The sequence below is a fragment of the Poromitra crassiceps genome, assembly GCF_964638095.1.
Source record: "Poromitra crassiceps genome assembly, chromosome: 8".
Taxonomy (NCBI): domain Eukaryota; kingdom Metazoa; phylum Chordata; class Actinopteri; order Beryciformes; family Melamphaidae; genus Poromitra; species Poromitra crassiceps.
In genome coordinates, this window is record NC_139629.1 from 40,888,166 (window position 1) to 40,913,165 (window position 25,000).

Genomic DNA, 25,000 nt, shown 5'->3' on the forward strand with positions numbered 1-25,000 from the left:
GAAACTCAACTATTAGACGAGAGGTGCACACCTGAGTCACCATTTAAAACTCTCAAGCCCCGTCTTTTATTGTCACACGAACACCACAACACATGCATGCGGCCACAACACACTCATGCTGACGGTGGCCGGTGAAAAGTGTCCTCTGCATTTAACCCATCCAGGCATGTCCTTTCCTCCGGGGGGCAGGCCAGGAGCAGTGGTCGCTTTCTTGTACAGCGCCCGGGGACCAACTTCGGGTGTTGTCGTCACTGGTCGGATGACGATGACGATCTGATCTTCTGCATGTTTTTAGTGGGGGGGTTATATACGGAGGAACCCCCTGGGGGAGCACGGGGAGAACATGCAAACTCCACACAGAGAGAAAGGCCCTTACGACGAGATACCCCACCTGGGCAGTAGGCACTGAAGATATGGGGGGGAACACAACCACAGCGCCCACAGTGTCCCAGGCGAGAATCGAACTCAGGACCTTCTGACTGTGAGGCGACAGCTCTACCACTGAGCCACCGTGCCCCATTTAAATTGCTTGAGACTTGACCTGATGCATGGAGAGCAGACTGGAGACTGACCTGGGTTCTGCTGACTTGGGGACTTGACTTGTACTTTGACGACTTGAAAAGGTTTCTAAAGTCTCGACTTGAGATCTTGCGTTTGTGTAAATGACAGATTGAAAGTGATGAGATTTATCCACCAGACGACTGAATTTAAATTCTGTCGAAATTTACAGTTGAAACTGACAGAAAGAGATCAAACTCATGATGCGCTTGCCAAGTTTTTATCCTATTAAAACCATATTGCATTGAAAAGTCTTCGATATTTCTTGAAGATATTAAATTGATACTGGCCTCCTGCTTGTTCTGCTGTTCTATATTTAGACTTGAGATTTGACATTAATGCCATGGACTTGACTTATAGCGATCTACATTTAGACTTGAGACTTGACCAGAGACTCGTGCCTCAAGCCTTTATTGTCATTGTATATAAATAGATGTCACCTTTCTGTAATGGTGGACATGTCATTTGGGAATGAAAGTGACTCCTCACACAGAGTCTGCCCTGATCTACAGCTAATGAGGTATATATACCCTGATGATCTACAGCTAATGAGGTATATATACCCTGATGATCTACAGCTAATGAGGTAACTAATAGTCGGAGTTGGTCTTAACTGTTGATCTACGTCAAGAGTCAAGTGTGCCTCTGTGGATCAAACTCCCTCATAGGAATGTCACGATACTAGAATTTGTACTTCGATACCAATACCCAGGAAAATATCGATACTCGATACCATTTTCGATACCACGCGGCGGGATGACAACACATCAAGAGGCATAAAAAATAAACACAGACAGATGGACGGACAGACAGATGCACGCTTCTCCATAATCTAGGCCCAATAAAACTCATTAAAAACTTTGACCTGACAAAGCAGATTACCCCTGCTCCAGTCATCAGCCTATCACAACACAGCAGATTACCCCTGCTCTAGTCATCAGCCTATCAGATTATTTTGAACTTGTTGAAGCAAAAGATACCCACCAATGGAGGGAGAAATCAGTGGTACGTTTGATTTTTCATTAAGAGAACGCACTGCTGATATTGATACAGTTGCAAATGAGTATGTATCCGTTTCAAATCTTTAGTATTGATACTTATCGATACTATCGATACCTGTTGCAAATTAGTATTGTATCCGTTTCAAATTTTTAGTATTGATACTTATCGATACTATCGATACCTGTTGCAAATGAGTATTGTATCTGTTTCAAATTTTTAGTATTGACTTTTATCAATACTATCGATACTTTTCACAACCCTACTCCCTCGTGGAGCGAACGTGAAAGGAATGCTGTGAGAAACACAGAGGTAATAAGACGACTTCTGGACAAAGCTGAGAAAACAACCCAGATAAGGCCTTCTTTGACTCTTTTTTTCCCCAGCCAACATCATGTAAAATAGGAAATTTATCCCGTCCACCCATCTCATTAAAACACCATGCGCCGCTTCTCTCTTACAGTTTAAGCATTTCAGGGAGTCACGACAGTAGAAATAAAAGCCTTTTTCTTATGCTAGATGAATGAGTGGAGATATTAAAGCCGAGGGAGGGGAAGGTGAAGAAGTGAAGCTCTGGATCATTGAAGTTCGACCACAGTGGAGGAGACGGAGACTTGAGGGAAAAGGATGTAATGTGAAGCCTGTGGGTGTTTCTTCTTCTCCTCTTAATTACAGGCTTGGAGGCTAAAGATAGCCTCTGATATTAACAGCAGAAACCCCACCAGGTTCAATTTACAGCATGTCCACTGTTGTCATGGGCTGTTGTTGCCAAAGCAGGGATGTAATTATACTCCGCTCACCGTCTCTGTCCACGACAAGAGAGAAAACCACACACACAGAGACCCCATCGATCAGCGGCTTTTCATGTCTGTCCACGACAAGAGAGAAAACCACACACACAGAGGCTGCGTTCCGATCAGCTAGTAGTTCCCCTTTGAAGTGGACTGCACAGGGTATTCAGCCATGTTAAATAATATAGCTGAATACCCTGTGCAGTCCACTTCGCAGGGAACTACTAGCCGATCGGAACGCAGCCAGAGACCCCATCGATCAGCGGCTTTTCATGTCTGTCCACGACAAGAGAGAAAACCACACACACAGAGACCCCATCGATCAGCTGCTTTTCATGTCTGTCCACGACAAGAGAGAAAACCACACACACACACAGACCCCATCGATCAGCAGCTTTTCATGTCTGTCCACGACAAGAGAGAAAACCACACACACACAGAGACCCCATCGATCAGCTGCTTTTCATGTCTGTCCAAGACAAGAGAGAAAACCACACACAGAGACCCCATCGATCAGCTGCTTTTCATGTCTGTCCAAGACAAGAGAGAAAACCACACACAGAGACCCCATCGATCAGCTGCTTTTCATGTCTGTCCAAGACAAGAGAGAAAACCACACACAGAGACCCCATCGATCAGCAGCTTTTCATGTCTGTCCACGACAAGAGAGAAAACCACACACACACAGAGACCCCATCGATCAGCTGCTTTTCATGTCTGTCCACGACAAGAGAGAAAACCACACACACACAGAGACCCCATCGATCAGCTGCTTTTCATGTCTGTCCACGACAAGAGAGAAAACCACACACACAGAGACCCCATCGATCAGCTGCTTTTCATGTCTGTCCAAGACAAGAGAGAAAACCACACACAGAGACCCCATCGATCAGCTGCTTTTCATGTCTGTCCAAGACAAGAGAGAAAACCACACACAGAGACCCCATCGATCAGCAGCTTTTCATGTCTGTCCACGACAAGAGAGAAAACCACACACACACAGACCCCATCGATCAGCTGCTTTTCATGTCTGTCCACGACAAGAGAGAAAACCACACACACAGAGACCCCATCGATCAGCTGCTTTTCATGTCTGGGTAAAAGGAGGAACTACAGTTGGGCTGCAAGAAAAACATTCCTGCAGGCCAAAAATCTTTAACCGGACACGTCTTGTTTTGAATGAGGCCACTAGGAGACTGTATTATTATAAGTTACTGTATGCTGTTTAAGGGCCTGTGTCCACCAGGCATCTTTTCCTCGGCTCCGGCGTCTATTTTCAGTTCTTTCCAATGGGGGGAGGGCGTATGCGGGCGCACACAGACGTCTAGAGAAAGTGCGCTGCGTCCAGCGTCTATTTTCACAGCGCTCTGGCGTTTTTGTGTGCCCGACTCCCAGCTGAAAATATTTTAACTTTTCAGAAAGACGCTGGTGTCGGGTGCTCCTTTTCTGGCAACTAATCATATGGAGAAACTATCGCAACAGAGACAGAAAGGCTCAATTGTGGGAGCAGATTGGCTAGACACTTAATATTTCTGGTGAGTGTTGAGCTAAATCACTGTAAATGTGTGTTGTTTGCTACTGAACTAACGTTAGTTTCAGACTGCTTCCTTGTTATATTGTGCGCCGAGATCAGCGCTTCCCAGCGTACTTACAGCGTTTAACGTTGAAAAAAGACGCTAGGTGGACACAGGCCCTAAGGCTGCGTCCACGGCTGCACGGTGCACAAAAGGCAGTGGGTGGCTCTGGAAAAAGCCAGTGGCATTTTTGGCAGAGCGGAAAAAAGTTAAACTCTTCAGAAAAATACCGGGTGACGTGAGTGAACCGTGTTTTATTTTTATTTTTATTTATTTTTATCAGTCAACCAATTACGGTGAAGGAGAGACAAGGTTTCAGGCTACATAGGAGGCAACAAATAGCTTTGTCCAGACCATAATCACCTTTTGAAATCATGCTTTCCAGAGAAAACGAGCGTCCTACATGAGATGTTGTCTGTCTCTTCTGTTCTGTGGAAGGCAGCGGACAGCTGCCTGTTGACCTGAATAGCAGCCAGCAGTGGTGACCAACACCTTCAGGAACGGCTTCCATTCAGATTAATGACAGAGCATAGGGTGATTCTGTGCCAGGTACTACGTGTCCCAGAGAACACCACCACATCATCTCAGCAGCATGCCCAGCCCAGAGCCTGTGAACACTGGCCTAGATAGAGGAGGATCTGAAAGAATAAATGAATAATGAAATATCTCTGTAGGTTTTTAATATTGCTTTGAAAGCTTTTCTGTGCTTTATTTGCAGAAGACAAAGGTACGTTTGGAGAGAGAGAAGATGATGTAGACTCCACCGCGCTCTCTCCATCTTATGACCTCAAACAACTGGTCAGATAACAACTGTGGTTGGTTGGACAAAAGTCATTTTTTGTTTTGATTTTTTACTTCAGATTTAAAAAATGTCATACGTTTGGGGAATGAGAGTTGCAATAAACATGTCAGACTGGTTACTTAAGCAAGGAAAAAATACTAAGCTGTTTGCCACAGTCCAGCTTAAATACATTTGTGGGATTTCTTAGGAAAGAGAGAGAAAGAGTGTGAAAATGTGTGTGAAAATGTGTGTGAAAATGTGAAAATGCGTGTGAAAATGTCTGCAGAATTCTAGATTCTCTAATTGTTTTAACTTTTTGTCATTGAAATAATGTTGACCTTGATTGATTGATTGATTGACTTTATTTGGTGAATGTCAACAATGAGACAGGGAATACAGACAATCACCGAGGATAAAAACACAATAAAGCCATAGGCTTGTTTCCATTGCGGTCCTCTAACAAACAACATGAGGGACAAAAAAACAACACACGAATGGGTATCACCTTCTATACTCAAATTAAGACTTAACATTATTACTAGGTTGAATAGGAATAATGGCACACTTGAATATTATACAATACATAAACATTTGTTGTTAAATGTAAGGAATTAACATACACAGAGGAAACAAGAAAAACGAGGGGGGGGAGGGAGTGGATTTGCGGGGGACGGGGGTTTGCAGTGGGAAGTGGAGGGAGTAGCTCGTCCACAGCAACACTGGAGGCTATGCTATCATTCATAGCAGAATCCATATATCTATTGCTCCAATAAGATGTATCCGATGGAAGGAGGGGGGGGGGGGGGCATAGATATATATAAAGGCTAGATGGCTTAAGGCGGAGTCAGCAGCGTCGTTGAACGGCCGTCATCTTGCTACAGTGCCTTTCTGGTACGTTCTATGGTAGCTGGTGACCTGCACAGACAAAAATACTCATAACTCGCTGAAATCTTGACGGATTTACAAAGGGTTTGGTTTATTACAAGCATATTCCGTTCCCGAGATAGACCAAAAAAAAAAAAAAAAACACTAAAAACACTATTTTTTTGATGGGCTCCAAGCCTTTATATATATCTATGGGGGGGGGGGGGGTGGGCGTGGTGGGAAAGGGTGCAAGAGCTAATAGGCAGGAACAAGGCGGCATGGGAGGGGAGGATGGGGTGTGTGTGTGTGTGCGTGTGTGTTTGAGAGTGTGTAGATGTGTGGTCAGGAATGTCCAGAATTGTCCTTTGTGTGTGCGGTAAGCCTGATAGTCTGATAGTGGGAGCCGTCTCTTCCCGGATGGTGAGTGAAAACATAGCGGGTCGCTATGGTGACGGCCTCGACCAGAGTCTTATCCAACAGGTGTCTAGGGCGAGGGTGAACGGTGGGGGTTTGTAGCTCTGCATTTCACACAGGCTTTATCTTTCGCCGTTGGCCTTGGCCAAGGCCAACAGGCAGTGGGGGGATCCGAAAAACAATGGTGGATATTTTGGTTATCGGAGTGAAAAGTACATTCCAATTCTTTCCATCCAAGCTCGTCTTCTTCAACTTTAAACACTTCAGCCCCGTTTATAACTTCTCCAAGATCTCGTCCAATTTTCTGTTCACGTCTGCAAACATACCATCCACCTTTAGAATGCGATCTGTGATCGAAATAGTCTGAGTGTTCACAACACGGGCCAACTCGTTAACCATGCCCATGAGAATAGGTAGCTTGGGGCTCTCATTTTTTCCCATCATCATGGTAATTTTCCGATAGACAACGGTGATGCTCAATCCCATTAGCAAATGTCCTGCTATCATAAATCCAAATAGATAGACATATTCGACGTCCTCGACGGTCAAAATAGCAAGGCAGAGTACCCGCCATTCCAGCCAGCCGTCCATAACGTACCCCGCGGGGAAAGTCCCGTCGGGGCACGCAGGCTCCCCGGAACCTGCATTCCTCGTGGAGATAATCTTGTCAATTCCGTTGAGAGACCAGCTTATTAGATCCATAATTCCTCAGGTTTTTGAAGAGACAGTGTAAAAGGAGAAGCTTTTTAGGCCGGGGTGCAGGCTGTAGGAGGGTGAGATAGCAGGAGAGAGGAATTTGCGACCGCCCAGTTCAGAGGCAAGGCAAGAAGCTTTAACAATGTGTGTGTGTGTGTGTGTGTGTGTGTGTGTGACCAAGCCTCTGTTTGTGTGTGTGTGTGTGTGTGTGTGTCTCTCTCTCTCTCTAGAAGAAACTCTTTCTCAGTGCTCGAGGCGGCCCAGGAACCTGAGGTTGAGGATCTTCAGCTGGTTGTCCTGCTCCATGCGGACGATTCCGTCCTCTCCGTCAATGTTGAGCAGGAGGGCCGTGGCCTCGCGCTCCTCTCCGAGAAGCACCTTCACCCTGCTGTGCTTGGTGGGAGTGACGGGCTGTAGGTGATCACCGCTGACGTTGACAACCTTGTCTGACTCCTGCATGAACACTGAGCACATGCCCCCCATCACGCTCCTGATGACCCCGGTCTGTCCCATCAGGTCCATGGAGGAGTCTTTGACGTGGACCAGGATGTCAGTGGTCATCCAGTCGCTGCTGCCCTGCTCCATGTTGGCGCCGGGTGTGTGGACGTTGTAGATGTTGGAGCCGGGTGTGTGGGGGTCGTAGACGCCGGGGGAGGGCACTCCGGGAGTCGCGGGACTGTACCCCACCGTCGGGCTAGGACTGGGACTCGCCTGATAGGCCATGGGAGAATGCGTGGCGTGGTAGCTGGCTGGAGAGTGTGTGCTCTGGTACACGACGGGTGAGGGCGCCACCTGGTGGTAGCTCTGAGGACTGGGAGGGGCCTGGAACGACTGCTGAGGGAACGGCGTGGCATAGGAGGGGTACTGCTCCGTGTAATACATAGTAGGCGTGCCTGGAGTCTGTATGTTGTACTGAGGGGTGACCTGTGGAGAGGGGACCTCGGGGTAGCCCAGGGTCTGAGGGTTGGGCGTACCGCCGTAAAGTTGGGGGGAGGGGGAGGGCTCGTTGTCGTAGCCGAAGTCGTCATGGTCATGGAAGTCATCATGGTCCCTGGAGGGGGTGTTAGAGCTGCTGGGGTCCCAGGCTCCACTCTGGGCTGGCGTTCTGCTCCCATCATGCAGCGGGGTCTGAGATCCATAGTGAGGCGTACGGCTTCCTGCATCATACAGCGGTGTCTGCAAGCCGTACATGGGTGTTCTGGAGCCGGTGCCGTACATGGGAGTATGCCCATGGTTGGAGGTCATACCGCTGTGTCTCTTAGCTCCCATGGTAGTTAGGTACCGTCTGTCTACAGAGATCGTCTGGCAGGTGGAGTGCAGCTCCACTCTGGCTGTAATCTCTGTAGCGTCCTTCACCACACCGATGTATCCTTTGTAGGGACCTTGGGAGATGCGGACGGTCTGGCCAATCAGATCGTTGTCTCTCCTCCCTCGGCCCCACCCCATCCCTCCTCCGCTGCTTCCTCTCTGCTGCTGGCCTCCTCCCTGGTGAGGCAGGGGGCTGCTGATGCGAGGGCTCATGGGGGCGAAGCCTCCCATTGTGAAGTTGGTCATGTCTCTGGGCTGGGATTCGCTGGCCAGCACCAGTTGTCTCGCCTTGCAGACGAACATTCCTCCGTTCTCCACCAGCTTCTTACAGTGCATGAAGGCAAAGCCGCGGAACAGGTGACGGATCTCCCCCTCTCGACCAGAGTGCGGCCCGTCGATGACCTTGATGATGTCTTTAACATGGATGTTGTTCTGCTCAGCATCAAGTGCCACAGCTAAGCGGTTGTCCTTCCTGCGGTTCACCGCCTGCTGCCGGACTGTCAGCAGCTTGCCGTGCATGTTCAGCACCTGGAATGTCTCCCTCTCCAGTCGGACTATGACTCCTACAGTCTGGGGGTCCAGCTTGACCAGCTCCCCCCACTCGTGCTGTCCTCCAGCGTCCACGCCGGACGCCATCTCCAAACAGAGCTGCAGGTCCCGGGGCAACACCTTCAGCTCGTGCATGGTGAGGTCAGGAAAGAGAATGATGGAATTCTCCTCCACTCGGACGATGAGGCCGGTGTCTCCCTCGTACCGCCCGGCGATCACCTTCACGTGGTCGCCCATCCGGAAATACTTCCTCAACTCATGAGCTGGGAACTCCAGGGGGTCCTTTAAGTCTTCGTGTTTGGGCATAATGGTGATCTTGTTGCCATCCACGCTGAGGATTTTGCCCTGCAGGTTGATCAACTCTCCCTCACACACTTCCACATTGTCACCAGCCTGCAGGTTGTGTTCACACTCCTTACCTGACTTGGTGACCACCTCCAGGTCTATTCCTTCTGGCTGGTCTTCAAACGTCTCCAGCTCTGACAGAGTGGGCTTCACTCCATCTGTGATCACAGCAGACATGGCGAAGCTCTTAAACAGGAATCCTTTGCGGCTGTAGCAGCTTCTCTCAAAGATCATGAATTCTCCATCATGGCTGACCTCGCCTCCCGGAGAGCTGATTTTGCCTCCCAGAGACCTGATATTCTCTGCATCAAACAGTCTCTGAGCAGGTCTCTTGAACTTCTTCCTCTTTGCAAACCAGTCTTTCAGGCTCACCTTGGCCTTGATGCGGTCCAGGTCTATTCGAGGGATCATCTTCAGAGAGATGGTATTTTGGCTCGGCTCCACGTAATCCACCTGTGCGATATCGTCCTTGTACAGGCCTCTCTTCAGCCGCACCCAGGACTTGGGCTTCAGGTTGGTGAACTCCTTCACCACCTTCAGGACGTCTGTCATCTCCTTGATGGGAACCATCTGCTGGTTCCAAAAGCCCATCCTCAGGTTTCCCACGCCCTCAATGGCCGACTTGACGTGGGTCTGCTTGTATGACTCCACGTAGATGTAGCCTTTGACGTGCTCCGGGGCCACCACCGACTTGATCTGGAGAGGTGTGCCTGTGAACTGGTAGGCAATGAACTTCCTCATCAACGCAATGGCTGTCGCTCTCTCCTCCCCAATCTTACACTTGACTGTCCACAGATTAGGATCCTTGACGCCAGGAAGCAGTTGCTGCTGGGTGATGTCATCAGACAGCTCCTCAGACCCTCCAGAGAAATGCTCCACTCCTGCTGACTTGCCATATTTCATCATGTAGTATTCACCCAGCGCCTCCGCTCTGGTGTCTCTCCAGAGGTTCTGCAGCCTCCTGGACCCAGAGTTATCCTCATCCACAACAACATGGTCGATGTTAGACACTTCAGCATCCTCTTTCTTCAGAATATCCTCAGCTCCTTCCTCAAAGGGGTCTTCATCCTCGTACTCATCATCCACATCAGCCTCGGTCAGGATGAAGCCTCCATGCCGGGGTTTCTTCTTCGGACGGTCGTCATCGTCCTCCTCCTCTTCATCGTACTCCTCCTCATCCTCCAGCAGGTCCTCGCCCTCCTCCTCCACTACCTCGCCACTGGCCTCGGGGCTGGGTGTCTCCTCATTTTCCTCTGCTTCCCCTGCCTCTCTGTCACTGGTGTGCTCGCTCTCGTCGGTGTCTGACATGCTGAGCCCCGCAGTGTTGCCAGGTGGGAAATGTTGTTATCGTACCTGAGGGTCAAAATGATCGTTTTTGGAGGGAAATTATCGTACGCGAGCAGTGGCCGTCTTCCACCTTCTTCTTCTTCTGTTAATGGCTTTCTGGCCGTGCTTCACCACTTATATAGCCTCAGCCAGGAATGATTTATGACATCACTGATGACATCACAATCGATTTATGACATCACTGATGACATCACAATTGCTCGAATGGAATCACTGATGACATCACAATTGCTGGCCCCGCACGTGTTTAACACTCGCCTTGGTTTATATATGCTGGGTTTATATATCCTGTTGTGAGTGATGTCATCAGTGGTGATGTCATCAGTGAGTGATGTAATCAGTGATGTCATTGGTGATGATGTGATCAGAGTGATGTCATCAGTGATGTTATCCGTGAGGTCATCAGTGATGTCACTCAAGCGCTTGTGATGTCATCAGTTATGTTGGTCTAGCAATGACTGTTGTGTTGAGAGTCATGTGAATAGTGTCCAGTGAAATTATGTCAACTAGGGGTGTCACGATACACTCAAGTTCACGATACGATACGATACACGATATTGGGTTCACGATAACGATACGATACGATATTTTAACAATATTTTTTTGCGATCGATTTGTAAGTTGAGGGGGCATCCTCCACGCTAATTTGAGTAATTTCACCATTTTCATCCTCCGTGTCTGTAACGTCCCTCGTTATGGAGGACCAGAAGAGTCCTTTGAAATGTAATGAAATATCTCGTCCTCCATACCTCGTCTGTTCAAACAAAGCAATGAAAAGGAGAGCGAAAAGTTCAGCTTCTTTTTCTCACGATATGAGATTTCATCTCAACGATACGTATTGTCACGTTTTGATATCGCGATATTATATATTGTGGGACGATATATTGTGACATCCCTAATGTCAACTGATGTGACTTATGCAGACTTTGGAACATCATCAGTGACATCAACAATGTTGTCACAAATCACGGATGTCACACACACTGTTGATGTCACAGTAATTGTGAGAGTAATTGTGGCATCATAAATCTGTCCCTGCTGAGGTTAAATTGGACAACTTGACAACTGTAACTTCAGTAACGTTAGTGGAAGACAGTTTGCTGTTCAGTTTGCTTGCGGTGCATTTGAAACATGCAAGGAAACATGAAAGTTCAACCTTGGAACCATAGTAAAACTGCACACCGTTTTCATAGCTATTGAACACACCCCAGCTGATCCCTGTAACGTACTTAGTCTAAACAATGGACCCACTCGCAACAAAGAAGTACTCCAATTGGGAGAAAAACAATGAATACAGTAAGCCAAATAACATAGCTTACAACTTTGATTACCAAATAAATCTAGAACAAGTAAATATAGAGAAATGTGTGAAAAATACGGCTCTGGCAGACTGTGCTACGTGCCTGGGGAAGTGCTTTGACTGCATCTAAAACCACACATTGTCCAGGCTACGCTCCATCATGAACAATGACTCTCACCCACTCCACGGCGTGCTGGTCAAACACAGGAGCACATTCAGTGAGAGGCTGATCCCACCCAGATGCACCACAGAGAGGCACAGGAAATCATTCCTGCCTGCCATTGGACTCTTTAACGCCTCACTAAGACGAGCACCTCGGAGACACTCAGTCTCCCTGAGACTGAGTCAGCCGATAGGTTAACTGTGCCTTAGCTAAGCCAGATGTAATGTGCAAGTTGACTGAATATAATTCCAGTGTGCAATAACTGCAATTTGACACGTACTGTACATTCTACTTTGTTATACTTTATTCTACTTTATTCTACTTTACTCTACTTTATTTTGGTTTACTCTATTGCATTTTACTGCATTTTACTTTATTGTATTGACTATGTAGCTACGTTTAGGGAGATACTGTGTGATACTGTGTTATGCTATGTGTGTTATGTGGATATTCATGCCTGAGTGCGAGCAGCTGTAACTTGTCCCAATTTCCCCCCGGGGATCATTAAAGTCTTTCTGATTCTGATTCTGATGAGGACTTTTCCACGTCCTCCGGTAGCACCGACGTGTCGATAGTTACACCGACGTGTCGATAGGTCGATGAGTTCATGCAAGCCCTATGACATCATTGGCGACCTGGCATCTCAGCCGCTAGTGGCCACGTATGACATCATCGGCGACCTGGGCACTTTATTTCTTTCACGTGGACAGACAGACATCTTATATTTTACTCAGCCCCTAGTGGCCACAGTAGAGTTGTACAGTAAAAACTGTACAACTCTAAATGCCTGGAGTAACTTGTATTTTCCACAAGATTTTTTTGTAATGAACCATTTTGTGATGGAAACAAGCGCAAATATGCAATAGCTGCGACCAGATATGCAATGTCAGTCAGTGTGACGTCATCCACTTCATTGACCCTCCAATGACTAACCCTAACCCAAGCAAAAAATGTTGTGGACCAACTGACCAACCCACCAACTTATTATACAGCTGCTTGCCGCAACTAAAAACTTGAGTGGGGGCAACTTTTTTCCCCTCAAACACAATAAGTGTCATCTTTGTACACAGACGTATGCATCATCAACGTTGCTGCTGACGTTTTTGTTTTTTTCTCGCTGCTGTCGCCTACACCGGGGGAGGAGGAGGCTGTTATTTGTACAATATGTCATAATGGCCGTGTCTGTAGAGCAGGAAGATGTGCGGCTGGCTGCCTTCGGGGAAGACGTAATGATTGACCACGCCCCCCTCTCCTCTGTCCATATACTCCACCAGGATGGACACGTTGAGCGCCTGGGTCAAGGCGATGATGTGGATGTGGTCACTGTTTTTAAACATGGGCTCCACTTCCTGCTGACAGAACTGCTTGACGGAGCGGCTTCCCTCGATGAAGTTCTCGAAGAACTCGTGTTCCCGCTGCAGGTGTCCTGAGGTGAGCAGCCTCAGGTAAACGACCACATAGTCAGACACGCTCTGGTCATTGAAGGCGCTCAGCAGCTCCTGGAGGCTGGGCTGCTTCTCACACAGCTCGATCAGGTCCATGAAGGTATTGTGGAAGTCTTCGAATGTGAACTCGGTGAAGCCTTCCTTCACCAGGTCCAGCTTGCTTTGAGCCGTCACCGCCTTGAACCTCTGAAGTTCTTTGCTGTTGTCGAGCAGGGAGGCGAGATGCGAGAAGCCGAAGGCTCTGTAGAAACAGTTCCCGTCTGGTCGCGTTTTACAAATGTAGGAGTATTTTTTGTGTAGGTCTTTGATCATGAGCTGATAGATCGTGTCATCCTGAGCGTACTCTCTCTGCAGCACTGACAGGTCCTGTCTGTCCGACACCAATGGGTTACTGGTGGCGATGTCCTGCTGAATCCTGTCCTGTTGAGCGACAATGGCCTCGTAATATGCAAGACAGTTCACTCCCTCTATCTCTCCCTGTGATGATCCATGCTGCTGCTCCGCCATTAGCTCTCGAATTTCTGCCTGTCCTACTTATAGCCTCTACAGGGAAGGATTTATGACATCACTGATGATGTCAAAATCTCTATGACAACCCCAGTGTCTCTAATTGGTGATGTAACCAGCGATGTCACTGCAGCACTCAATGAAGATGTCATCAGTGATGTCACTCGTGCAATTGTGAAGTCATCAGTGAGTGATGTAATCGGTCATCGGTGATGATATAACTGAACTGGTGATGTGACCACCAGCAATGTCACTCGAGCGCTCAATGATGATGTCATCAGTGATGTCACTCAAGTTCAATGAGTGATGCCATAAGTGATGTCATCAGTGAGTGATGTCAGTCAAGCAAATTTGATGTAATCGGTGATGATGTCATTAGTGATGATGTCATCAGTGATCACTTTGCCCCGTTGGCAGATCTGAAACTGCACATGGGCATTGATGTATGTCTGGGGACAGACAAGGAAAGTCATACGTTTTAAAAGGAAACTTACATTTTACCTACTTTCGCACAAACCATCTTGATTTATATCATATCTTTTCTCATCCGCTTGCTATGTTTTGCAAATTACAAAAGATTTCTGATCGTAAGTTAAAATTGTGGCCCACTGGCCAGCTAGAGGGCTAGCGGAACATACTACATTGTTTTATCTGATTCTAGATTTGCTTTTAACTCTTGTTTTCTTTTTTTTCTTCTCTCATTTTTCTTCTTCTTTTATTCTTATGTGACATGTTTTTTTGTATTCTATTTCATTGTTTGTCTGTCATATCATGTATATTGTTGTATTGGACCCCAGGAAGACTAGCTGTCATCTAGGCGTCAGCTAATGGGGATCCTTTTAATAAACAAATAAGAAATTACAAAGGATAACTGGGTCGGAATGTTGAAACGCGTGTTTCAAAACTCGATATTTGCAAAGATGGCTGTCTCCTCTTCCAGGGCACTGTGCTAAAACCTGCCTCGGCTCAGTGCAGGGAGCAGCGGTGCGAATTGTGATTTTTTTTCCTGAAATGTTGCCACAAACAAATAGACACATCCAGAGTCCTTTGTATCAACATTAAACTCAGATATTCACGTTTGTTTGTAACTTTTGGCTCATTTCTGGATTAATAGTGATTTCCTTCTCAGCCTTTGGTTTGGAGTGTGGGTCCTGAAAATCTGTTTGGAGGGCCAGTAGGGAGCCCTCCTCCACATTCGCCCTCGGTCTGATGCAAAAAAAGAATTGGGACACCCTACCGTACCTCCACGTGAATGTGCAAAACGGAGTGTTTAGGGCTAAGTGGTACGGCCAAGGGGGGGATTGGAATTGGGCCCAAATGTCTGTATTTGACAAGTTGGGAGTGAGTTGGTTTGCATGATCCTCTTTAGCTATATCCTTAATTATCTTCTGTTTTTCATGATGCATTCTATTACTGCAAAGATCAGATTTCCCCATAATGTTTCATCTTATCTTAGCAATAATCTTTCTACAAAATGTCATGAAATATGTTTGATTTTCCTTCAAATAAAAAAAATAAAAAAAGTCATGAGATACTGCATTTCTTATTTTGAGTTATGAGAGCATTGAACATTGAATCCTGTGTGGTACTCTCATCTCTGAACTGCAGCAGCATTACTGAATTGGTCAATTGGAAGTGGAAGTTAATTGTAATTGCAGTCATTCCAAACCAAATATCTCCACAGTCTATCTGTGGTGAGAGGGGAAATGACAACAGCATGCCATGGAGCTCCCACAGAGAGTGAGACACACACACACACACACACACACACACACACACACACACACACACACGCACACGCACACGCGCACACATCTCTCTCCAGATCCCTGCACACATCATACACGTTTCACCCTTTTTGTTCAAAGAGGCATAGCCTCTGTGGAATAGAGAAAACACACACACACACACACACACACACACACACACACACCTCCCACATCACTTTGTATTAACATCACACACACTCGGCTGACATGAGGACGCATCTCAGTAGGATACACAACAAAGACAGTGAGGCGGGCAAGAATCCTGCAACTGAAACAGCTCTATTTAATCACACACACACACACACACACACACACACACACACACACACACACTTTCTACACACTCAAACACCTGCAGACACACACTAGTCAAGGACACAGCGACACATAATATGCATGTACGCCTTTACACACACACACACACACACACACACACACACACACGTTTCATTAGAGATAAATTCCCACCTGGGAAAATCTGACTCTCTCTCTCTCTCTCTCTCTCTCTCTCTCTCTCTCTCTCTCTCTCTCTCTCTCCGCTCTCTCTCCTCTCTCGCTCTCTCTCTCCTCTCTCTCTCTCTCTCTGTACTTTCTAGGTCAGGATTGGATGGCTCCAGTCTTGTACTGCACAGAGCCTGTAGTGTTTGGCTTATGGAAGAAGGTGTAATCAGTGTGTGTGTTTGGTAAACATGACTAGAGGGAGATGAGTGCATCTGATTGTAACTAAAGGCTCAGACCATTTCCTTACTGTCAGAAGGTCTGATCAAAACCTGTGAGTGTGTGAAGATGCAGACCATCGGTCTTCTTTGTCATTATACGTTTCACAGAGGGAAACATGACACACACCCCAGCAACACAGCAGCTGACCTGGCTCCAACGTTACACCAAAATGACGTTAAAAATACCCCATAACTTTCTAGCACATACTGTATCGTCTGTCCTATGAGGCAAACCCCACCCCTCTGCTACGTCAAGAAGGATAAAACAAACGCCAAGAATGCTCAGAAGTCAGAGGCACCCTGACACAGGCTGCACCAGCTCCACATCCATTAGTCCACAGCAGCTATGCTACTTGTCATCATTCAGATGAAGCTGGCATGGATCAAATAACCTACTGACTGCTGCCAAAGCATATTACAACAGTAGATTCATATCATATGTGTTTCTACTGACTGCTGGTGGCTGGTGACTCGGTGGCTTGGCTTGACCCATCTTCTGGCTTTATTGGCTGGGCTATGAGCAAGAGTCGTCCAATAAGTCAGGACCAAGAAGACCGCAAGGCGAAGGGTGGCAAGAAGTGGCAAGAAGCGCAGAAGGACCAGGAAGGAGAGCTATGCCATCTACGTGTACAAGGTGCTGAAGCAGGTCCACCCCATCACCACATCTCCTCCAAGGCCATGGGCGTCATGAACTCGTTCGTCAATGACCTCTTTGAGTGCCTCGCTGGCAAGGCGTGTCATCTGATTCACTATAACAAGCGCTCCACCATCACCTCCAGGGAGGTCCAGACCGCCAACACAGGCCTTCCTTCAATCATGGCCGCCTAATCATCCCTTGTTACTTAATTGGCTCTTTCAATCCTCAACTCTGCACCGTGATAGGCTGCATCACCCAGGTGGGTGCTACAGATCGATGGTGGATGAGTTGAGCCCCCCAACACACACACGCTGATATGTAAAGTGCTTTGAGTGTCTTGAAAAACACTATATACTGTAAACCCACCCAATTAATCAATAAAGCTCCTTTACTCACATTTGAAAAAAGAATCTGTTGTCTGAAGTTGTGTTGCATTGGTTTTAATTAGTGTCCTCTAGAGAGAGAGTGGCGTCAGCGGAGGACCAAAATGTGAGACTCATTAGCCAATGAACAGCCAGGAATGGGTCTCGCGCTACTTTTGCATGCTAAAATAAAGCTGATAATGTACAATTTGATTCAAGGGGAGAAAAACCCTTTCAGAGTACAACACAAACTGTCTATTTTGCTGCAAATCGACAGTGCTGCTTAATCCAGGACCTTACTTCCTGGAACTCGAGAGTAAAAAACTGGTCCATTGGAGTGAATGGAGATGTCGGGACTCTTCTATCTATACGACTCTGGTTTTAATATAACAGACATCAAAGCAATAGCCTACAGCTGTTGTGACACATTTGTGCTGCTAGAAACATTTAGGCCTATATACCCATTGATTCCACATGGATTGACGTGGCACAACCATCGTGAGCAGATTTGCGTTTCAGTATCTTGCTCAAGAACACTTTGACATGCTGACTGGAGGAGCCGGGGATCAAACCACCGACCTTCTGATTGGTGGACGACCCACTCATCAGTGGCCCCTCTAGAAAGGGTGGTCATGAGCCAAGGAAGAACTGACTAACTTTCCACGCCACTGGCCAAAAGGGGGTGTGGTAATGGGCGTAGCCAATCACAAAAAGCCACATGAGTTCCAAACGGATTCACGTAACAGCACAAACCTTTGTAGAATGGTTGGGGGAGGTATGCGCTCTACCGAGTGTGCCCTCTAGTTGGTGCTGTAACACCCTAATTAATTTCCACATATTGCCACATGACATCACCACTGGCCATTTTCTCTGGGCGACCTGGCCACTGGCCATGTATGATATCATTGGCGAGCTGGACACTTTTGGTCTTTTGATTAACTTTCCACGCCCACTAGCCAAAAGGAGGTGTGGTATTGGGCATAGCCAATAACAAAATGCACCTAAGTTCCAAACAGATTCACGTAACGTAGAATGGTTGGCGGAGATATGCACTCTACTGAGTGCCATCAAGTTGCTGCTGTAACGCCCGAAGGGAAATTCGTGTAACACACGTTACAAGTGAACTTAATCTTTATTGAAATGAGGTCAGACGTCAGAACCCATAAGCCTTTGAATGGTGATGGTTACATCATACAACTGCATTGATAAGAACTATTTTTGAAGTCAATGGGTGTCTCTTTGAAAGAGCCTTTGGTTTGATGTGTGGACAAGCTGCTGCACGTTACTTCTTGGCGGCCTTCTCGGTCTTGGGGAGCAGCGCCCCCTGGATGTTGGGCAGCACGCCGCCCTGAGCGATGGTGACTCCGCCCAGCAGCCTGTTGAGCTCCTCGTCGTTGCGGATGGCCAGCTGCAGGTGACGGGGGATGATGCGGGTCTTCTTGTTGTCGCGGGCAGCGTTTCCAGCCAACTCCAGGATCTCAGCAGTCAGGTACTCGAGCACCGCCGCCAGGTAGACGGGGGCTCCAGCACCGACACGCTGGGCATAGTTTCCTTTGCGCAGCAGCCTGTGGACACGGCCGACCGGGAACTGGAGACCAGCACGAGACGAACGGCTCTTTGCATTGGTGCGATTCTTTCTGAAGGTTTTTCCCCTGCCACTCATTGTGAAGTCTTTCTAGAGGAAGGGAAACCCTGACTTATTATGTCCTCTGAGCTGATGTCATCAATGATGTCACTCAAGCAATTGTCATGTCATCAGTGATTATGTCAGAAGCAAGGAAGGCTCACTGACCTTCAAAATGCTCGAGTGACATCACTAGTGACATCACTCACTGATGACACCACTGATGATGTCACAATGTCTATGCATAAGTGACATCAGTTGTCAGCAGTGATGTCAACAGTGATGTCACTCAAGAATTGTGATGTCATTGGTGATTTGATCGCCTATAAGTAGAGTGGTTGTTACCTTGTAATGTATTGAGATCTCATCATGGTTAAACGAATGAAGTCAGTGCGCAGGAAGGGCTCCAAGAAAGTCAGGAGGACCAAGAAGACCGCAAGGCGAAGGGTGGCAAGAATTGGCAAGAAGCGCAGAAGGACCAGGAAGGAGAGCTATGCCATCTACGTGTACAAGGTGCTGAAGCAGGTCCACCCCATCACCGGCATCTCCTCCAAGGCCATGGGCGTCATGAACTCGTTCGTCAATGACCTCTTTGAGCGCCTCGCCGGGGAGGCGTCTCATCTGATTCACTACAACAAGCGCTCCACCATCACCTCCAGGGAGATCCAGACCGCCGTGCGTCTCCTGCTGCCCGGTGAGCTGGCCAAGCACGCCGTGTCCGAGGGCACCAAGGCCATCACCAAGTACACCAGCTCCAAGTAAACCGCTAGAGCTTCACCAACATAAAGGTCCTTTTAAGGGCCACGCACTACTTCAACGGCACCATGGCTTCTGCATCACTGGCTTGCTGGGGAAGTTAAGCAGGGTCTGTCTTGGTTAGTCCTTGGAACTGAGACCATGGTGCTGGAAGTGGTGTTGGAGGTGCTCTTCCCCTCTGTGGTCTCATGAATAATCTCCCCGATGCCCCAGGGCAGAGACAGGGACTCTGTCCTGTGAGTGAGCACCGTCCTTCGGATGAGACGTTAAACCGAGGTCCTGACTCTCTCTGGTCATTAAAGATCCCATCGGCACTCTTCGCAAGAGTAGGGGTGTAACCCCGGTGCCCTGGCTCAATTCCTACCCAGGCCCTCCTTCAATCATGGCCTCCTAATCATCCCTCGTTACTTAATTGGCACTTTCAATCCTCAACTCTGCACCGTGATAGGCTGATGTGTGGTGAGCGTTCTGGTGCAAACTGGCTGCCGTGCATCACCCAGGTGGGTGCTACACATCGATGGTGGATGAGTTGAGCCCCCCAACACACACACGCTGATATGTAAAGTGCTTTGAGTGTCTTGAAAAACACTATATACTGTAAACCCAACCAATTAATGAATAAAGCTCCTTTACTCACATTTGAAAAAATAATCTGTTGTCTGAAGTTGTGTTGCATTGGTTTTAATTAGTGTCCTCTAGAGCAGTGGTTCCCAACCAGGGTTATGTGTACCCCTAGGGGTACTTGAGCAGCTTGCAGGGGGTACTTGGAAAGATTGGGGATTACAATTTATTTCCAAAATGATAAAAACAATATTCCACTTAATTTCATTGGCTTATCTTGGTAAAAAAAAGTATTAAAGGGGAGTCATTCAAATGATTTCCATTCAATAATCAGATGTGTTAGAGATGCCTATAAAAGTGTAATATGTAATAATTTAGAACAAATTTAGGAGAATCATCGACACACATGAGTGAGGGGGTACTATAGGCATGGCAAACAGATCAAGGGGTACATAAGAGAAAAAAGGTTGGGAACCACTGCTCTAGAGAGAGAGTGGCATCAGCGGAGGACCAAAATGCGAGACTCATTAGCCAATTAACAGCCAGGAATGGGTCTCGCGCTACTTTTGCATGCTAAAATAAAGCTGATAATGTACAATTTGATTCAAGGGGAGAAAAAGCCTTTCAGAGTACAACACAAACTGTCTATTCTGCTGCAAATCGACAGTGCTGCTTAATCCAGGACCTTACTTCCTGGAACTCTTGAGAGTAAAAAACTGGTCCATTGGAGTGAATGGAGATGTCGGGACTCTTCTATCTATACGACTCTGGTTTTAATATAACAGACATCAAAGCAATAGCCTACAGCTGTTGTACCCTTTGATTCCACATGGATTGACGTGGCACAACCATCGTGAGCAGATTTGCCGTTTGACATGCTGACTGGAGGAGCCGGGGATCAAACCACCGACCTTCTGATTGGTGGACGACCCACTCATCAGTGGCCCCTCTAGAAAGGGTGGTCATGAGCCAAGGAAGAACTGACTAACTTTCCACGCCACTGGCCAAAAGGGGGTGTGGTAATGGGCGTAGCCAATCACAAAAAGCCACATAAGTTCCAAACGGATTCACATAACAGCACAAACCTTTGTAGAATGGTTGGGGGAGGTATGCGCTCTACCGAGTGTGCCCTCTAGTTGGTGCTGTAACACCCTAATTTCCACATATTGCCACATGACATCACCACTGGCCATTTTCTCTGGGCGACCTGGCCACTGGCCATGTATGATATCATTGGCGAGCTGGACACTTTTGGTCTTTTGATTAACTTTCCACGCCCACTAGCCAAAAGGAGGTGTGGTAATGGGCGTAGCCAATAACAAAATGCACCTAAGTTCCAAACAGATTCACGTAACGTAGAATGGTTGGCGGAGGTATGCACTCTACTGAGTGCCATCAAGTTGCTGCTGTAACGCCCGAAGGGAAATTCGTGTCACACGTTACAAGTGAACTTAATCTTTATTGAAATGAGGTCAGACGTCAGAACCCATAAGCCTTTGAATGGTGATGGTTACATCATACAACTGCATTGATAAGAACTATTTTTGAAGTCAATGGGTGTCTCTTTGAAAGAGCCTTTGGTTTGATGTGTGAACAAGCTGCTGCAGGTTACTTGTTGGATTGATGTGTGGACAAGCTGCTGCACGTTACTTCTTGGCGGCCTTCTCGGTCTTGGGGAGCAGCGCCCCCTGGATGTTGGGCAGCACGCCGCCCTGAGCGATGGTGACTCCGCCCAGCAGCCTGTTGAGCTCCTCGTCGTTGCGGATGGCCAGCTGCAGGTGACGGGGGATGATGCGGGTCTTCTTGTTGTCGCGGGCAGCGTTTCCAGCCAACTCCAGGATCTCAGCGGTCAGGTACTCGAGCACCGCCGCCAGGTAGACGGGGGCTCCAGCACCGACACGCTGGGCATAGTTTCCTTTGCGCAGCAGCCTGTGGACACGGCCGACCGGGAACTGGAGACCAGCACGAGACGAACGGCTCTTTGCATTGGTGCGATTCTTTCTGAAGGTTTTTCCCCTGCCACTCATTGTGAAGTCTTTCTAGAGGAAGGGAAACCTGGCTTATTATGTCCTCTGAGCTGATGTCATCAATGATGTCACTCGAGCAATTGTCATGTCATCAGTGATTATGTCAGAAGCAAGGAAGGCTCACTGACCTTCAAAATGCTCGAGTGACATCACTAGTGACATCACTCACTGATGACACCACTGATGATGTCACAATGTCTATGCATAAGTGACATCAGTTGTCAGCAGTGATGTCAACAGTGATGTCACTCAGGAATTGTGATGTCATTGGTGATTTGATCGCCTATAAGTAGAGTGGTTGTTACCTTGTAATGTATTGAGATCTCATCATGGTTAAACGAATGAAGTCAGTGCGCAGGAAGGGCTCCAAGAAAGTCAGGAGGACCAAGAAGACCGCAAGGCGAAGGGTGGCAAGAATTGGCAAGAAGCGCAGAAGGACCAGGAAGGAGAGCTATGCCATCTACGTGTACAAGGTGCTGAAGCAGGTCCACCCCATCACCGGCATCTCCTCCAAGGCCATGGGCATCATGAACTCGTTCGTCAATGACCTCTTTGAGCGCCTCGCCGGGGAGGCGTCTCATCTGATTCACTACAACAAGCGCTCCACCATCACCTCCAGGGAGATCCAGACCGCCGTGCGTCTCCTGCTGCCCGGTGAGCTGGCCAAGCACGCCGTGTCCGAGGGCACCAAGGCCATCACCAAGTACACCAGCTCCAAGTAAACCACTAGAGCTTCACCAACATAAAGGTCCTTTTAAGGGCCACGCACTACTTCAACTGCACCATGGCTTCCTGTGAGTGAGCACCGTCCTTCGGATGAGACGTTAAACCGAGGTCCTGACTCTCTCTGGTCATTAAAGATCCCATCGGCACTCTTCGCAAGAGTAGGGGTGTAACCCCGGTGCCCTGGCTCAATTCCAACACAGGCCTTCCTTCAATCATGGCCGCCTAATCATCCCTCGTTACTTAATTGGCTCTTTCAATCCTCAACTCTGCACCGTGATAGGCTGATGTGTGGTGAGCGTTCTGGTGCAAACTGGCTGCCGTGCATCACCCAGGTGGGTGCTACACATCGATGGTGGATGAGTTGAGCCCCCCAACACACACACGCTGATATGTAAAGTGCTTTGAGTGTCTTGAAAAATACTATATACTGTAAACCCAAACAATTAAATCAATTAATCAATAAAGCTCCTTTGCTCACATTTGAAAAAATAATCTGTTGTGTGAAGTTGTGTTGCATTGGTTTTAATTAATATAATAGAGTGGGGTGTACATCAAAGCAATAGCCTACAGTGTTGTGACACATTTGTGCTGCTAGAAACATTTAGGCCTACCCATTGATTCCACATGGATTGATGTTACACCACAAAACTTTGTAGACAAGTACGTCATGACTCATGGGCCAATTAAGAACTGATTACATATCCACGCCCACTGGCCAAAAGGGGGTGTGGTAATGGGCGTAGCCAATCACAAAAAGCCACATAAGTTCCAAACGGATTCACGTAACACCACAAACCTTTGCAGAATGGTTGGGTTCACACTGGCAGTGTTCATGTCATCCTCACTACACCTGCATACGTTTCACACTGGCAGTGTTCGTGTCATCCTCACTACACCTGCATACGTTTCACACTGGCAGTGTTCATGTCATCCTCACTACACCTGCATACGTTTCACACTGGCAGTGTTCATGTCATCCTCACTACACCTGCATACGTTTCACACTGGCAGTCTTCATGTCATCCTCACTACACCTGCATACGTTTCACACTGGCAGTGTTCATGTCATCCTCACTACACCTGCATACGTTTCACACCGGCAGTGTTCATGTCATCCTCACTACACCTGCATACGTTTCACACTGGCAGTCTTCATGTCATCCTCACTACACCTGCATACGTTTCACACTGGCAGTGTTCATGTCATCCTCACTACACCCGCATATGTTTCACACTGGCAGTGTTCATGTCATCCTCACTACACCTGCATACACTTAATGGTTCCATTATGGAAACAGTGAGGAGAGTTTTTCACCACAATATATCTTTAGATAAAAAGGAGATTTATGTCTTATTTATGTCTTTCTCTGTCTCCCCTTTACCTCCACGAAGGAGTTTGTCTGCAAGATGATCCAAAAACACAAGTATGGATTTCTGGAGATTTGGCAGACAGGTCGGCCTCGAGCCAAGGAACAATTGATTGGATTCGGTGGTGTGATCCGGATCTCGCATTTCCACCATGAGGCGATTATTGTTACTAACGGAGAAAGAGACTTTGAATTTGTTGACTTTGCTTTGGCAATAAGCACTTTTTGTATTTCATGCCACTAAAGCACCTTGAACTGAATCAACTTAATTCCAGATCGTGAGGGGGAAGGGTCTCAAAATCAATTTCACTGAAACAACAGAAATGATGTCTTTGGGTGTTAACGGTGTTGGTCGGAGGTTTGAGTTCTCTGATGCCCTTCTAGTTGATCAATAAATCATCATCAACTGACTCAGAGGCAATCCTCAATAATAGCCATCCTCCAGCATCTGCTGCAAGGCTTTGATTACAGACTGCTTCCTGAAATGCATCAGTTGATATTTGAAATGGATTTATCCTTCAAGATAAAGCAAAGCTTCTTATAAAGTGACTTCTCCTTGTGACAGCAGCCCATAATGTGATTCACCTCCATGCCAGCAGTCACTTTCTAAGAGGTGTGTCAGTTTATTGAAATGGTGAATTATGTCATTTGGGATTAAAATGTGTTTCTTCTGAACTGTGACTGGCTTTTTCCATCCAAATGTTTCGCAAATTTTAACTCGGCAAAAGAAAATGTGAAATTTCCATCCACGACTAATATGCGAATGTTAGGTGCCTTGGGCAAGACATGTGGCAGAGACGTCATGTGCCGT

General features: G+C 47.3%; 1 protein-coding gene and 6 pseudogenes across 7 annotated transcripts in view; 2 read left to right on the plus strand and 5 right to left on the minus strand.

Annotated features, from left to right (window-relative positions):
* The window catches only part of LOC310781378 (semaphorin-3B-like), a 99,290-nt gene that overhangs the window by 73,525 nt on the left and 765 nt on the right, over positions 1–25,000 (minus strand). The gene's annotated exons all lie outside the window — the stretch shown is intronic.
* Positions 6,921–10,187, minus strand: LOC310781590 (transcription elongation factor SPT5 pseudogene; annotated as a pseudogene). Its single transcript has one exon. The product of its transcript is annotated as a transcription elongation factor SPT5 pseudogene (transcript).
* Positions 12,841–13,641, minus strand: LOC310781397 (ubiquitin thioesterase OTUB1 pseudogene; annotated as a pseudogene). The gene has a single exon. The product of its transcript is annotated as a ubiquitin thioesterase OTUB1 pseudogene (transcript).
* LOC310781591 (histone H2A pseudogene) lies at positions 18,411–18,791 on the minus strand (annotated as a pseudogene). The gene has a single exon. The product of its transcript is annotated as a histone H2A pseudogene (transcript).
* LOC310781592 (histone H2B pseudogene) lies at positions 19,122–19,514 on the plus strand (annotated as a pseudogene). Its single transcript has one exon. The product of its transcript is annotated as a histone H2B pseudogene (transcript).
* LOC310781593 (histone H2A pseudogene) lies at positions 21,716–22,096 on the minus strand (annotated as a pseudogene). The gene has a single exon. The product of its transcript is annotated as a histone H2A pseudogene (transcript).
* On the plus strand, positions 22,426–22,818 carry LOC310781594 (histone H2B pseudogene; annotated as a pseudogene). Its single transcript has one exon. The product of its transcript is annotated as a histone H2B pseudogene (transcript).